Genomic DNA, 14094 nt, shown 5'->3' on the forward strand with positions numbered 1-14094 from the left:
ACCTTCCCAGTCTGTAGTGCCCAGTGTAGACTACCTTCCCAGTCTGTAGTGTCCAGTGTAGACTACCTTCCCAGTCTGTAGTGTCCAGTGTAGACTACCTTCCCAGTCTGTAGTGTCCAGTGTAGACTACCTTCCCAGTCTGTAGTGTCCAGTGTAGACTACCTTCCAAGTCTGTAGTGTCCAGTGTAGACTACCTTCCCAGTCTGTAGTGTCCAGTGTAGACTACCTTCCCAGTCTGTAATGCCCAGTGTAGACTACCTTCCCAGTCTGTAGTGTCCAGTGTAGACTACCTTCCCAGTCTGTAGTGTCCAGTGTAGACTACCTTCCCAGTCTGTAGTGTCCAGTGTAGACTACCTTCCCAGTCTGTAGTGTCCCCAGTCTGTAGTGTCCAGTGTAGACTACCTTCCCAGTCTGTAGTGTCCAGTGTAGACTACCTTCCCAGTCTGTAGTGTCCAGTGTAGACTACCTTCCCAGTCTGTAGTGTCCAGTGTAGACTACCTTCCCAGTCTGTAGTGTCCAGTGTAGACTACCTTCCCAGTCTGTAGTGCCCAGTGTAGACTACCTTCCCAGTCTGTAGTGTCCAGTGTAGACTACCTTCCCAGTCTGTAGTGTCCAGTGTAGACTACCTTCCCAGTCTGTAGTGTCCAGTGTAGACTACCTTCCCAGTCTGTAGTGTCCAGTGTAGACTACCTTCCCAGTCTGTAGTGTCCAGTGTAGACTACCTTCCCAGTCTGTAGTGCCCAGTGTAGACTACCTTCCCAGTCTGTAGTGTCCAGTGTAGACTACCTTCCCAGTCTGTAGTGTCCAGTGTAGACTACCTTCCCAGTCTGTAGTGTCCAGTGTAGACTACCTTCCCAGTCTGTAGTGTCCAGTGTAGACTACCTTCCCAGTCTGTAGTGTCCAGTGTAGACTACCTTCCCAGTCTGTAGTGCCCAGTGTAGACTACCTTCCCAGTCTGTAGTGTCCAGTGTAGACTACCTTCCCAGTCTGTAGTGTCCAGTGTAGACTACCTTCCCAGTCTGTAATGCCCAGTGTAGACTACCTTCCCAGTCTGTAGTGTCCAGTGTAGACTACCTTCCCAGTCTGTAGTGTCCAGTGTAGACTACCTTCCCAGTCTGTAGTGTCCAGTGTAGACTACCTTCCCAGTCTGTAGTGTCCAGTGTAGACTACCTTCCCAGTCTGTAGTGTCCAGTGTAGACTACCTTCCCACTCTGTAGTGTCCAGTGTAGACTACCTTCCCAGTCTGTAGTGCCCAGTGTAGACTACCTTCCCAGTCTGTAGTGTCCAGTGTAGACTACCTTCCCAGTCTGTAGTGTCCAGTGTAGACTACCTTCCCAGTCTGTAGTGTCCAGTGTAGACTACCTTCCCAGTCTGTAGTGTCCAGTGTAGACTACCTTCCCAGTCTGTAGTGTCCAGTGTAGACTACCTTCCCAGTCTGTAGTGTCCAGTGTAGACTACCTTCCCAGTCTGTAGTGTCCAGTGTAGACTACCTTCCCAGTCTGTAGTGTCCAGTGTAGACTACCTTCCCAGTCTGTAATGCCCAGTGTAGACTACCTTCCCAGTCTGTAGTGTCCAGTGTAGACTACCTTCCCAGTCTGTAGTGTCCAGTGTAGACTACCTTCCCAGTCTGTAATGTCCAGTGTAGACTACCTTCCCAGTCTGTAGTGTCCAGTGTAGACTACCTTCCCAGTCTGTAGTGTCCAGTGTAGACTACCTTCCCAGTCTGTAGTGTCCAGTGTAGACTACCTTCCCAGTCTGTAGTGTCCAGTGTAGACTACCTTCCCAGTCTGTAGTGTCCAGTGTAGACTACCTTCCCAGTCTGTAGTGTCCAGTGTAGACTACCTTCCCAGTCTGTAGTGTCCAGTGTAGACTACCTTCCCAGTCTGTAATGCCCACTGTAGACTACCTTCCCAGTCTGTAGTGTCCAGTGTAGACTACCTTCCCAGTCTGTAGTGTCCAGTGTAGACTACCTTCCCAGTCTGTAGTGTCCAGTGTAGACTACCTTCCCAGTCTGTAGTGCCCAGTGTAGACTACCTTCCCAGTCTGTAGTGTCCAGTGTAGACTACCTTCCCAGTCTGTAGTGTCCAGTGTAGACTACCTTCCCAGTCTGTAGTGTCCAGTGTAGACTACCTTCCCAGTCTGTAGTGTCCAGTGTAGACTACCTTCCCAGTCTGTAGTGTCCAGTGTAGACTACCTTCCCAGTCTGTAGTGTCCAGTGTAGACTACCTTCCCAGTCTGTAGTGTCCAGTGTAGACTACCTTCCCAGTCTGTAGTGTCCAGTGTAGACTACCTTCCCAGTCTGTAGTGTCCAGTGTAGACTACCTTCCCAGTCTGTAATGCCCAGTGTAGACTACCTTCCCAGTCTGTAGTGTCCAGTGTAGACTACCTTCCCAGTCTGTAGTGTCCAGTGTAGACTACCTTCCCAGTCTGTAATGTCCAGTGTAGACTACCTTCCCAGTCTGTAGTGTCCAGTGTAGACTACCTTCCCAGTCTGTAGTGTCCAGTGTAGACTACCTTCCCAGTCTGTAGTGTCCAGTGTAGACTACCTTCCCAGTATGTAGTGTCCAGTGTAGACTACCTTCCCAGTCTGTAGTGTCCAGTGTAGACTACCTTCCCAGTCTGTAGTGTCCAGTGTAGACTACCTTCCCAGTCTGTAGTGTCCAGTGTAGACTACCTTCCCAGTCTGTAGTGTCCAGTGTAGACTACCTTCCCAGTCTGTAGTGTCCAGTGTAGACATATCTTCGCAGAAAATGGTATAGTAGTGCAATAACTCATCTCCACCACAGGAGGGCGCCACGTACACGCTTACCATGCTACTGTAATGTGTAGTGCAGTGTTTCCCAATCCTGGTCCTGGGGGACTCCCAACGGGTGCACTTTTTTTTGTTTTTGCCCTAGCATTAACACACTTGATTCAACTCATCAAGCCTTTTGATGATCTGAATCAGGTGTGTAGTGCTAGGGCAACAACCACAATGTTCACCTCTTCGGGTTCCCAGGACCAGGATGAGGAAACGGTTCCCAAGACCAGGATGAGGAAACGGTTCCCAGGACCAGGATGAGGAAACGTTGGGTTAGAATCAACTCTACCTCTCCCACTAGTCTAAAACTACCTCTACCGTCGGACCCTGACTACATGTATATCGCTCTGTTTCTGGGTTGACTCTCATTTTACTTTTCCGTGTGTGTGTGTGTGTGTGTGTGTGTGTGTGTGTGTGTGTCTGTGTCTGTGTCTGTGTGTGTGTGTGTGTGTGTGTGTGTGTGTGTGTGTGTGTGTGTGTGTGTGTGTCTATGTGTGTGTGTGTGTGTGTGTGTGTGTGTGTGTGTGTGTGTGTGTGTGTGTGTGTGTGTGTGTGTGTGTGTGTGTCTGTGTCTGTGTCTGTGTCTGTGTGTGTCTGTGTCTGTGTCTGTGTCTGTGTCTGTGTCTGTGTCTGTGTCTGTGTCTGTGTCTGTGTCTGTGTGTGTGTGTCTGTGTCTGTGTGTGTGTGTGTGTGTGTGTGTGTGTGTGTGTGTGTCTGTGTGTGTGTGTGTGTGTGTGTGTGTGTCTGTGTGTGTGTGTGTGTGTGTGTGTGTGTGTGTGTGTCTGTGTGTGTATTTTCCAGTTAATGGAATATCAAGCTTCAGTCTAAACTCCAAGACAGGCACCAATCAACTAGCCAACCCCCTGGTCGCCATTTAACCTCTAACCCCGGACCGCTCTGTATGGACATGACATCACACAGGACAAGGATATCAACCCTTAAAGGTCGTCAGTCATCCTAACCACTTAGTCAGCGTCTCCAATGGCACCCTATTCCCTATATAGGGCCTATGGGACCTGGTCAGAAGTAGTGTACTATATAGGGAATAGGGTTCCAGGTCTAAAGTAGTGCACTATATAGGGAATAGGGTTCCAGGTCTAAAGTAGTGCACTATATAGGGAATAGGGTTCCAGGTCTAAAGTAGTGCACTATATAGGGAATAGGGTGCCAGGTCTAAAGTAGTGCACTATATAGGGAATAGGGTGCCATTTGGGAGGCCTGCAGCACACCGTGGCCGTTATCACTGGAGCATATTACTGACGTTTGGTTATCTGGTTTTTAAACTGTTTTGGTGCATTTTAAATGTATAGAGATGTTTTTTTTTAAATCTACTAACTGTCCCTCCTCCCCTTTGAACTTGTATTTGTATGTGTGTTTACGTGTTGCAATACGAAACGTTTAAAGATCAGAATGTTAAAATCGAGCTTGCTTTTGTTCTGGTGAAATGTATATATGTTATATCTTGTGATTGTTGATAAAAAATAAAATAAAATAAACATTAAATTGCTATTCTTGCTATATCAGAGGACTTAAGAAATTACGTCAAATACTGTATGTAAGTTTATCTTTGCGTTGAGCTAGTTGCTAATGTTTGGTTGAGCTAGTTGCTAATGTTTGGTTGAGCTAGTTGCTAATGTTTGGTTGAGCTAGTTGCTAATGTTTGGTTGAGCTAGTTGCTAATGTTTGGTTGAGCTAGTTGCTAATGTTTGGTTGAGCTAGTTGCTAATGTTTGGTTGAGCTAGTTGCTAATGTTTGATTGAGCTAGTTGCTAATGTTTGGTTGAGCTAGTTGCTAATGTTTGGTTGAGCTAGTTGATAATGTTTGGTTGAGCTAGTTGCTAATGTTTGGTTGAGCTAGTTGCTAATGTTTGGTTGAGCTAGTTGTTAATGTTTAGTTGAGCTAGTTGCTAATGTTTGGTTGAGCTAGTTGTTAATGTTTGGTTGAGCTAGTTGCTAATGTTTGGTTGAGCTAGTTGCTAATGTTTGGTTGAGCTAGTTGTTAATGTTTGGTTGAGCTAGTTGTTAATGTTTGGTTGAGCTAATTGCTAATGTTTGGTTGAGCTAGTTGCTAATGTTTGGTTGAGCTAGTTGCTAATGTTTGGTTGAGCTAGTTGCTAATGTTTGGTTGAGCTAGTTGCTAATGTTTGGTTGAGCTAGTTGCTAATGTTTGGTTGAGCTAGTTGCTAATGTTTGGTTGAGCTAGTTGCTAATGTTTGGTTGAGCTAGTTGCTAATGTTTGGTTGAGCTAGTTGCTAATGTTTGGTTGAGCTAGTTGCTAATGTTTGGTTGAGCTAGTTGTTAATGTTTAGTTGAGCTAGTTGCTAATGTTTGGTTGAGCTAGTTGTTAATGTTTGGTTGAGCTAGTTGCTAATGTTTGGTTGAGCTAGTTGCTAATGTTTGGTTGAGCTAGTTGCTAATGTTTGGTTGAGCTAGTTGCTAATGTTTGGTTGAGCTAGTTGCTAATGTTTGGTTGAGCTAGTTGTTAATGTTTGGTTGAGCTAGTTGCTAATGTTTGGTTGAGCTAGTTGTTAATGTTTGGTTGAGCTAGTTGCTAATGTTTGGTTGAGCTAGTTGTTAATGTTTGGTTGAGCTAGTTGCTAATGTTTGAGGAATTGGGTTTGTGCAATATGTACTCCTTATTTAACTAATAGGATTGCAAAATTCCGGTAACATTTTCACAATTCCCAGGTTTCCAGAAATCCCGGTTGGAAGACTCCCAGAATCAGGAGGGAACAAGCAGGAAATCCGGAACCATCCAACCAGGATTTCTGGAAAAACCTGCACATTTTGGGGAAAGCTAACAGTATTTTGCAAACCCCCGAATGATCTGTAAAGAGACGCTCAGCAGCAGCTAAAAGGAAGTGTCCTCCGTCCCAAATATTATAGTGCACTACTTTATACCAGGCTCTTCTGAGGAGAGCAGCGATGGCGGATGGGTTCTCCCTGTAGACGGCAGAGATATCCAACCCTACACAGGGCCCTGGTCTAAAGTAGTGCACTATCAAAGGAATCGGGTGCTATTTGGGATACACAGTGAGTGTGATATGTGTTTGCCTTTATATCATTGAATAAGAACTAACCGAATGCGGCATTACGTCATTATGAGAAATAAAGACCACAGTGGAAGGAATGCATTGGGGGCGGGGATATCGGGAGTACGATTATAGAATAATAATAATAATAATAATAATAATAATAATAATAATTATGAGAATATCTTGTTTATATTTGTGAATCACTGAGATGTTTGTTGATAATGATATTGAACATCGGTCCTGTCTGTTCCTTCCTGTTCTCTTCAGCCAGTCCTCCTGTCTGTTCCTTCCTGTTCTCTTTAACCAGTCCTCCTGTCTGTTCCTTCCTGTTCTCTTCAACCAGTCCTCCTGTCTGTTCCTTCCTGTTCTCTTCAACCAGTCCTCCTGTCTGTCCTTCCTGTTCTCTTCAACCAGTCCTCCTGTCTGTCCTTCCTGTTCTCTTCAAAAAGTCCTCCTGTCTGTTCCTTCCTGTTCTCTTCAACCAGTCCTCCTGTCTGTTCCTTCCTGTTCTCTTCAACCAGTCCTCCTGTCTGTTCCTTCCTGTTCTCTTCAACCAGTCCTCCTGTCTGTTCCTTCCTGTTCTCTTCAACCAGTCCTCCTGTCTGTTCCTTCCTGTTCTCTTCAACCAGTCCTCCTGTCTGTTCCTTCCTGTTCTCTTCAACTAGTTTCATTAGCCCTGTTTATACTTGTTTCTAACATGTGTCCACATTCTGACTGTGCCCACATGTTCAGACATGCAGGTTTACACCTGGTATTAAAATGTGTCTCCTATCCATCCTCTGTGCCCACTTTGTGACCAGATGTCCTGGTCCCTCCCTGTATGCAAATTATTTGACAGATATTCTTTCAAAATAACATTTTATTTATTCATTTTAGACAATTAAGATGCATTGTGATCAGATCTTCCTGCCCACCTCTGGAGGTAGTCAGGCGGGCATTGGGATCAGATAGCTGTAAGTGTAGACAGATGTGGACAGAGAAAATCATCATTACTCTAAAATCATTGACAGGTGGCACCATTGACTTATGGCATCAATATCTGTCTTAAAATAAAGAAATAAATATTATTTTTGAAAGAATATCTTCTGCTGTACCCAACACACACTGACACACACACACACAGTTGGAGAGGCTGAAGAAGCGATCTATCAGTGATCACTAGGAGGAAGGAAGGATCTGTCAGTGATCACTAGGAGGAAGGAAGGATCTATCAGTGATCACTAGGAGGAAGGAAGGATCTATCAGTGATCACTAGGAGGAAGGAAGGATCTGTCAGTGATCACTAGGAGGAAGGAAGGATCTATCAGTGATCACTAGGAGGAAGGAAGGATCTGTCAGTGATCACTAGGAGGAAGGAAGGATCTATCAGTGATCACTAGGAGGAAGGAAGGATCTGTCAGTGATCACTAGACTACAGACAGGAGGAAGGAAGGATCTGTCAGTGATCACTAGACTACAGACAGGAGGAAGGAAGGATCTGTCAGTGATCACTAGACTGCAGACAGGAGGAAGGAAGGATCTGTCAGTGATCACTAGACTGCAGACAGGAGTAAGGAAGGATCTGTCAGTGATCACTAGACTGCAGACAGGAGTAAGGAAGGATCTGTCAGTGATCACTAGACTACAGACAGGAGGAAGGAAGGATCTGTCAGTGATCACTAGGCGTAAGGAAGGATCTGTCAGTGATCACTAGACTACAGACAGGAGGAAGGAAGGATCTGTCAGTGATCACTAGGAGGAAGGAAGGATCTGTCAGTGATCACTAGACTGCAGACAGGAGGAAGGAAGGATCTGTCAGTGATCACTAGACTACAGACAGGAGGAAGGAAGGATCTGTCAGTGATCACTAGACTGCAGACAGGAGGAAGGAAGGATCTGTCAGTGATCACTAGACTGCAGACAGGAGGAAGGAAGGATCTGTCAGTGATCACTAGGAGGAAGGAAGGATCTGTCAGTGATCACTAGACTGCAGACAGGAGTAAGGAAGGATCTGTCAGTGATCACTAGACTGCAGACAGGAGTAAGGAAGGATCTGTCAGTGATCACTAGACTACAGACAGGAGGAAGGAAGGATCTGTCAGTGATCACTAGGAGGAAGGAAGGATCTGTCAGTGATCACTAGACTGCAGACAGGAGGAAGGAAGGATCTGTCAGTGATCACTAGACTACAGACAGGAGGAAGGAAGGATCTGTCAGTGATCACTAGACTGCAGACAGGAGGAAGGAAGGATCTGTCAGTGATCACTAGACTGCAGACAGGAGGAAGGAAGGATCTGTCAGTGATCACTAGGAGGAAGGAAGGATCTGTCAGTGATCACTAGACTGCAGACAGGAGGAAGGAAGGATCTGTCAGTGATCACTAGACTACAGACAGGAGGAAGGAAGGATCTGTCAGTGATCACTAGACTACAGACAGGAGGAAGGAAGGATATGTCAGTGATCACTAGACTGCAGACAGGAGGAAGGAAGGATCTGTCAGTGATCACTAGGCTACAGACAGGAGGAAGGAAGGATCTGTCAGTGATCACTAGACTGCAGACAGGAGGAAGGAAGGATCTGTCAGTGATCACTAGACTGCAGACAGGAGGAAGGAAGGATCTGTCAGTGATCACTAGACTGCAGACAGGAGGAAGGAAGGATCTGTCAGTGATCACTAGACTGCAGACAGGAGGAAGGAAGGATCTGTCAGTGATCACTAGACTGCAGACAGGAGGAAGGAAGGATCTGTCAGTGATCACTAGGAGGAAGGAAGGATATGTCAGTGATCACTAGGAGGAAGGAAGGATATGTCAGTGATCACTAGACTGCAGACAGGAGATAGGAAGGATCTGTCAGTGATCACTAGACTACAGACAGGAGGAAGGAAGGATCTGTCAGTGATCACTAGACTGCAGACAGGAGGAAGGAAGGATCTGTCAGTGATCACTAGGAGGAAGGAAGGATCTGTCAGTGATCACTAGGAAGAAGGAAGGATCTGTCAGTGATCACTAGACTACAGACAGGAGGAAGGAAGGATCTGTCAGTGATCACTAGGAGGAAGGAAGGATCTGTCAGTGATCACTAGACTGCAGACAGGAGGAAGGAAGGATCTGTCAGTGATCACTAGACTGCAGACAGGAGGAAGGAAGGATCTGTCAGTGATCACTAGACTGCAGACAGGAGGAAGGAAGGATCTGTCAGTGATCACTAGACTGCAGACAGGAGGAAGGAAGGATCTGTCAGTGATCACTAGACTGCAGACAGGAGGAAGGAAGGATCTGTCAGTGATCACTAGACTGCAGACAGGAGGAAGGAAGGATCTGTCAGTGATCACTAGACTACAGACAGGAGGAAGGAAGGATCTGTCAGTGATCACTAGACTGCAAACAGGAGGAAGGAAGGATCTATCAGTGATCACTAGACTGCAGACAGGAGGAAGGAAGGATCTGTCAGTGATCACTAGACTACAGACAGGAGGAAGGAAGGATCTGTCAGTGATCACTAGACTGCAGACAGGAGGAAGGAAGGATCTGTCAGTGATCACTAGACTGCAGACAGGAGGAAGGAAGGATCTGTCAGTGATCACTAGGCTCCATAGACTTGTTGGAAAGGTGGCATCCTATAACGGTGCCACGTTGAAAGTCACTGAGCTCTTCAGTAAGGCCATTCTACTGCCAATGTTTGTCTATGGAGATTGCATGGCTGTGGGCTCGATTTTATAGACCTGTCAGCAACGGGTGTGGCTGAAATAGCCGAATCCACTCATTTGAAGGGGTCTCCACATACATTATACTGTAGTGTAGGTGACCCCTTTCACCTTGAGAAACACAATGAGGTGTGCAGCGTTTGTAGGATCCAAGTAATGGCCTGCGTCCTATCACACCATCTACAGAGATAGCTGCGCACATGGAGGTGTTCCCCCCCCCCCCCCCCCCCCCCCCCCCCCCCGAGACGTTGTCCAGGCACTTGGACGGTCGCCCGTTGGCCGATGAGGTTCCGCCCACGGCGCTGAGTTCTGGCCAGGTTGAAGCGCGCTTCATCAACAAAGATATATACCGGCGATGGTTCACAGCAGCATCGAGCTCCATCACCCTATTATTTCTACAGTACAGTTCCAGTAGCTGTGATTTAATAGCAACAGTAATACAGTATATAGCGCTGCACCTGAACATACTCGGCCCGCAGTTGTTTCACCCGGTCGTCGTTTCTCTTCAAAAGGCACCAGGTAAATGTGTTCCATAGATACCTGGTGTCTCTTCAAAAGGCACCAGGTAAATGTGTTCCATAGATACCTGGTGCCTCTTCAAAAGGCACCAGGTAAATGTGTTCCATAGATATCTGGTGCCTCTTCAAAAGGCGCCAGGTCAATGTGTTTCATAGATATCTGGTGTCTCTTCAAAAGGCACCAGGTAAATGTATTCCATAGATACCTGGTGCCTCCTCAAAAGGCACCAGGTAAATGTGTTCCATAGATACCTGGTGTCTCTTCAAAAGGCACCAGGTAAATGTGTTCCATAGATACCTGGTGCCTCTTCAAAAGGCACCAGGTAAATGTGTTCCATAGATACCTGGTGCCTCTTCAAAAGGCACCAGGTAAATGTGTTCCATAGATATCTGGTGCCTCTTCAAAAGGCGCCAGGTCAATGTGTTTCATAGATATCTGGTGTCTCTTCAAAAGGCACCAGGTAAATGTATTCCATAGATACCTGGTGCCTCTTCAAAAGGCACCAGGTAAATGTGTTCCATAGATACCTGGTGTCTCTTCAAAAGGCACCAGGTAAATGTGTTCCATAGATACCTGGTGCCTCTTCAAAAGGCACCAGGTAAATGTGTTCCATAGATACCTGGTGTCTCTTCAAAAGGCAGGTGATTGTTGGTAGACTGATGGATGCTACATTGGTAAAGATGTCATCATTAATCGTCGTAATTTCCTGTAAATGTAATGGTAAAGCATAGTGCATATCCTGCAGACTTACCGGTTCTCTTGGCAAAATGTTCTCATGATCGAATTGACAGTTGGTCTTTTCAGATTGGGGTGAACTAATCTGTCAGCCTCTGCCATGTCCTCTGTTTACCACATGGTCAACGACGATGGCCCGGACTTCATTAGACACAACAGTTCCCTGCCGTCTGCCTCCCTCTCTCTGATGTCCACCTCTTTGATAGGGCCCATGCCCACCTCTCTGATATCTTTGATGGGGCCCATGCCCACCTCTTTGATATCTTTGATGGGGCCAATGCCCACCTCTCTGATATCTTTGATAGGGCCCATGCCCACCTCTTTGATGTCTTTGATGGGGCCCATGCCCACCTCTTTGATATCTTTGATGGGGCCAATGCCCACCTCTTTGATATCTTTGACGGGGCCCATGCCCACCTCTCTGATATCTTTGATGGGGCCAATGCCCACCTCTTTGATATCTTTGATGGGGCCCAATGCCCACCTCTCTGATATCTTTGACGGGGCCAATGCCCACCTCTCTGATATCTTTGATGGGGCCAATGCCCACCTCTTTGATATCTTTGATGGGGCCAATGCCCACCTCTCTGAAGGAGCCCTTGTTCACGAGCTCTTTAATTTAAATTGGAATAAGTTTTGAATCCGGCGTCGTTTTGTTTAGCAGTTCATAAACCATGTGCCATGGAATCGGTACATCGAACTAGTTTGCAATCTATATGGCAAAGCTGTCCATTTTTTGGTCCTTAAATTAAACTGGTATACTTTTTTATTCATCACAATTTTCTTTAACTAATTTTAGTCTTTAATGCAGGGCCGACAGACAAGTTCCCTACTTTCTCCCCTTCCACTGGACTCTTCTATTTTGCAGTAATGCTGCAATCAGTTGGTTGTAATTTTGAGTAGAGCAGACATTTCCATATATTTTTGTTAGCTGCATGTCATATTTATAATATAATTTACAAAGATTATACCATTTTTAAACATTATTTCCAAAAATAATGTTTTTGTTTTTTATCAATTAGTATATTTGAGTTGAACCATCATATTTGTTACAATATTGGTTCTGTCGTTTCTGATGGATTAAACTGAAATTGCAACCAACTTTCTATGGCCTGTTTTTTAAAATAGCGATATTTTGGAGATTATTTCCTTTTCAAATGACTGAAAGTGAGAGGTTGTAATCTGAATAAAGGGAAAAAAAGCCATCCTAGAACACGGGGTGACACATTCTTACTAATTTGCTAGAGAACCAGTTCGGATTTAAATATAACTTTTGTATGACTGAAGCCTTTTAGTGAGAGGTCTAATGCTTTCATATTTAATCATTTCTGCCCTCCGAATTCATATTCATTATATAAATAGGCCTGTTTAATTTTGTCTGACTTGCCGTTCCAAATAAAATTGAATATTTTTGCTCATGTAATACAAAATACAAAAAAGTGGCTAGGTGTAGCCAATTGTGGTTACCACTATGTGAAATCAATTAGCAATAATGAGTATTCGTTATGTATGGTTATCATGTATCATACATGTAATTTAGATGTTTATACTTTACAAACACACATTTTGTTTCTGTAGTTTTCAAAATCTATATATAGTAGACAAAATCTATAGGTTTACCAAACAGTTAAGTGAATAACCATTAAGCGCAGTTGGATTAAGTGATGGTCAAATGTATTTAAACAAATGAGAAGAGAATCATATGAAAAGTGTTGTGAGCATTGCATTGTGAAAGGTAATTACTTTATATGAAAGGTATTTCTAGATAAAACACTGATTAGGTTTGGTGAAAAAGTTTCTGTGTGACTGTGTATTGTACTTAGTCAATTGAAAATGTGCTTAAAGTAAAAAAAAATATATTTATAATACTTTTTGATGGTCTGTTTTGAGTTTCGTACTAAGAGTTGTGAAATTTAACCACATACTTGAAAATAGTACCAAAGCGATAAAAAAAACTGTAAAATACGGGCTTTTGACGTGGTTTTGACAGTATTTACTTTGTTTCAAATCATATTTAAATAAAGCTTTCTGAAATGTTACTGTTTCATTCACAAGTTACCAAGTGGTGTAGTGGAGCCTGGAGAAGTAGATCTGTAATGAAACTCTAATTTCACAAAACATTTCCCAAACGACCTGCAAAGGAAAGGCCCCCGGTGTGAAAAGTTCTGTTTTCCTATAGTTTTTTATGGGTTTTCCTACATTTGTTGTGGTGGTTTCACTCTTAAATCACACTTTTTTTTTTTTCTTTTTTTTTATAAAAAACGACCAGAATTGGATGATCTAAGTCCCACTGCTTAAACTTCGTCAGGAGACCGTTTTTTTTAGGTCTGGGAAAAATCTAGAAAATATATTTTTGTGAGGGTGTATTTGCCCTTTAATTAAATGGCACCTAGCAAGAGACGTTTTGGATAGCGGTGTTTCTGTTGGCTACAATGTAGGCTTCCAGCGTGATGGCAGAGTTTGCTAAACAAATGCCCTCCCGATTGATACAAATCATCATATCATTCTGACAGGTAGGCACACTTTGCAGTCAATATTTAATTTAGAAGGTTTTTGGGGGAAAGCCTTTAGAAATGTTCATTGAAACAGCACACAACCAGCATTGAAGAAGAAGAAGAAGAAGAAGAAGAAGAAGAAGAAGAAGAAGAAGAAGAAGAAGAAGAAGAAGAAGAAGAAGAAGAAGAAGAAGAAGAAGAAGAAGAAGAAGAAGAAGAAGAAGAAGAAGAAGAAGAAGAAGAAGAAGAAGAAGAAGAAGAAGAAGAAGTTGAGAGCTGCAGACAGTAGGTGGTGGTATGACCCGCTTACGCTTGTTTACGCACCGCCATAATACCATTGAAGAAGAAGAAGAAGACGGCAGCGCGCTCTTGCTGCCTGATATTATTCATCCTCCACATACAACACCCGTTCTGCCAGTCACATTCTGTTAAAGGTCCCCAAAACACACACATCCCTGGGTCGCTCCTCTTTTCAGTTCGCTGCAGCTAGCGACTGGAACGAGCTACAAAAAAAAAAAACACTTAACGAGACCGTTTCATCTCCATCTCTTCATTCAAAGACTCAATCATGGACACTCTTACTGAGAGTTGTGGCTGCTTCGCGTGATGTATTATTGTCTCTACCTTCTTGCCCTTTGTGCTGTTGTCTGTGTCCAATAATGTTTGTACCATGTTGTGTTGCTACTGTGCTGTGTTGTCATGTTGTGTTGCTGCCCTGCTATGTTGTTGTCTTAGGTCTCTCTTAGTGTTGTGGTGTCTCTCTTTATGTAGTGTTGTGGTGTCTCTCTTGTCTTGATGTGTGTTTTGTCCTATATATTTTTTTGAA

Source organism: Coregonus lavaretus (assembly GCF_964263955.1).
Source record: "Coregonus lavaretus genome assembly, contig: HAP1_SCAFFOLD_1092, whole genome shotgun sequence".
NCBI lineage: Eukaryota > Metazoa > Chordata > Actinopteri > Salmoniformes > Salmonidae > Coregonus > Coregonus lavaretus.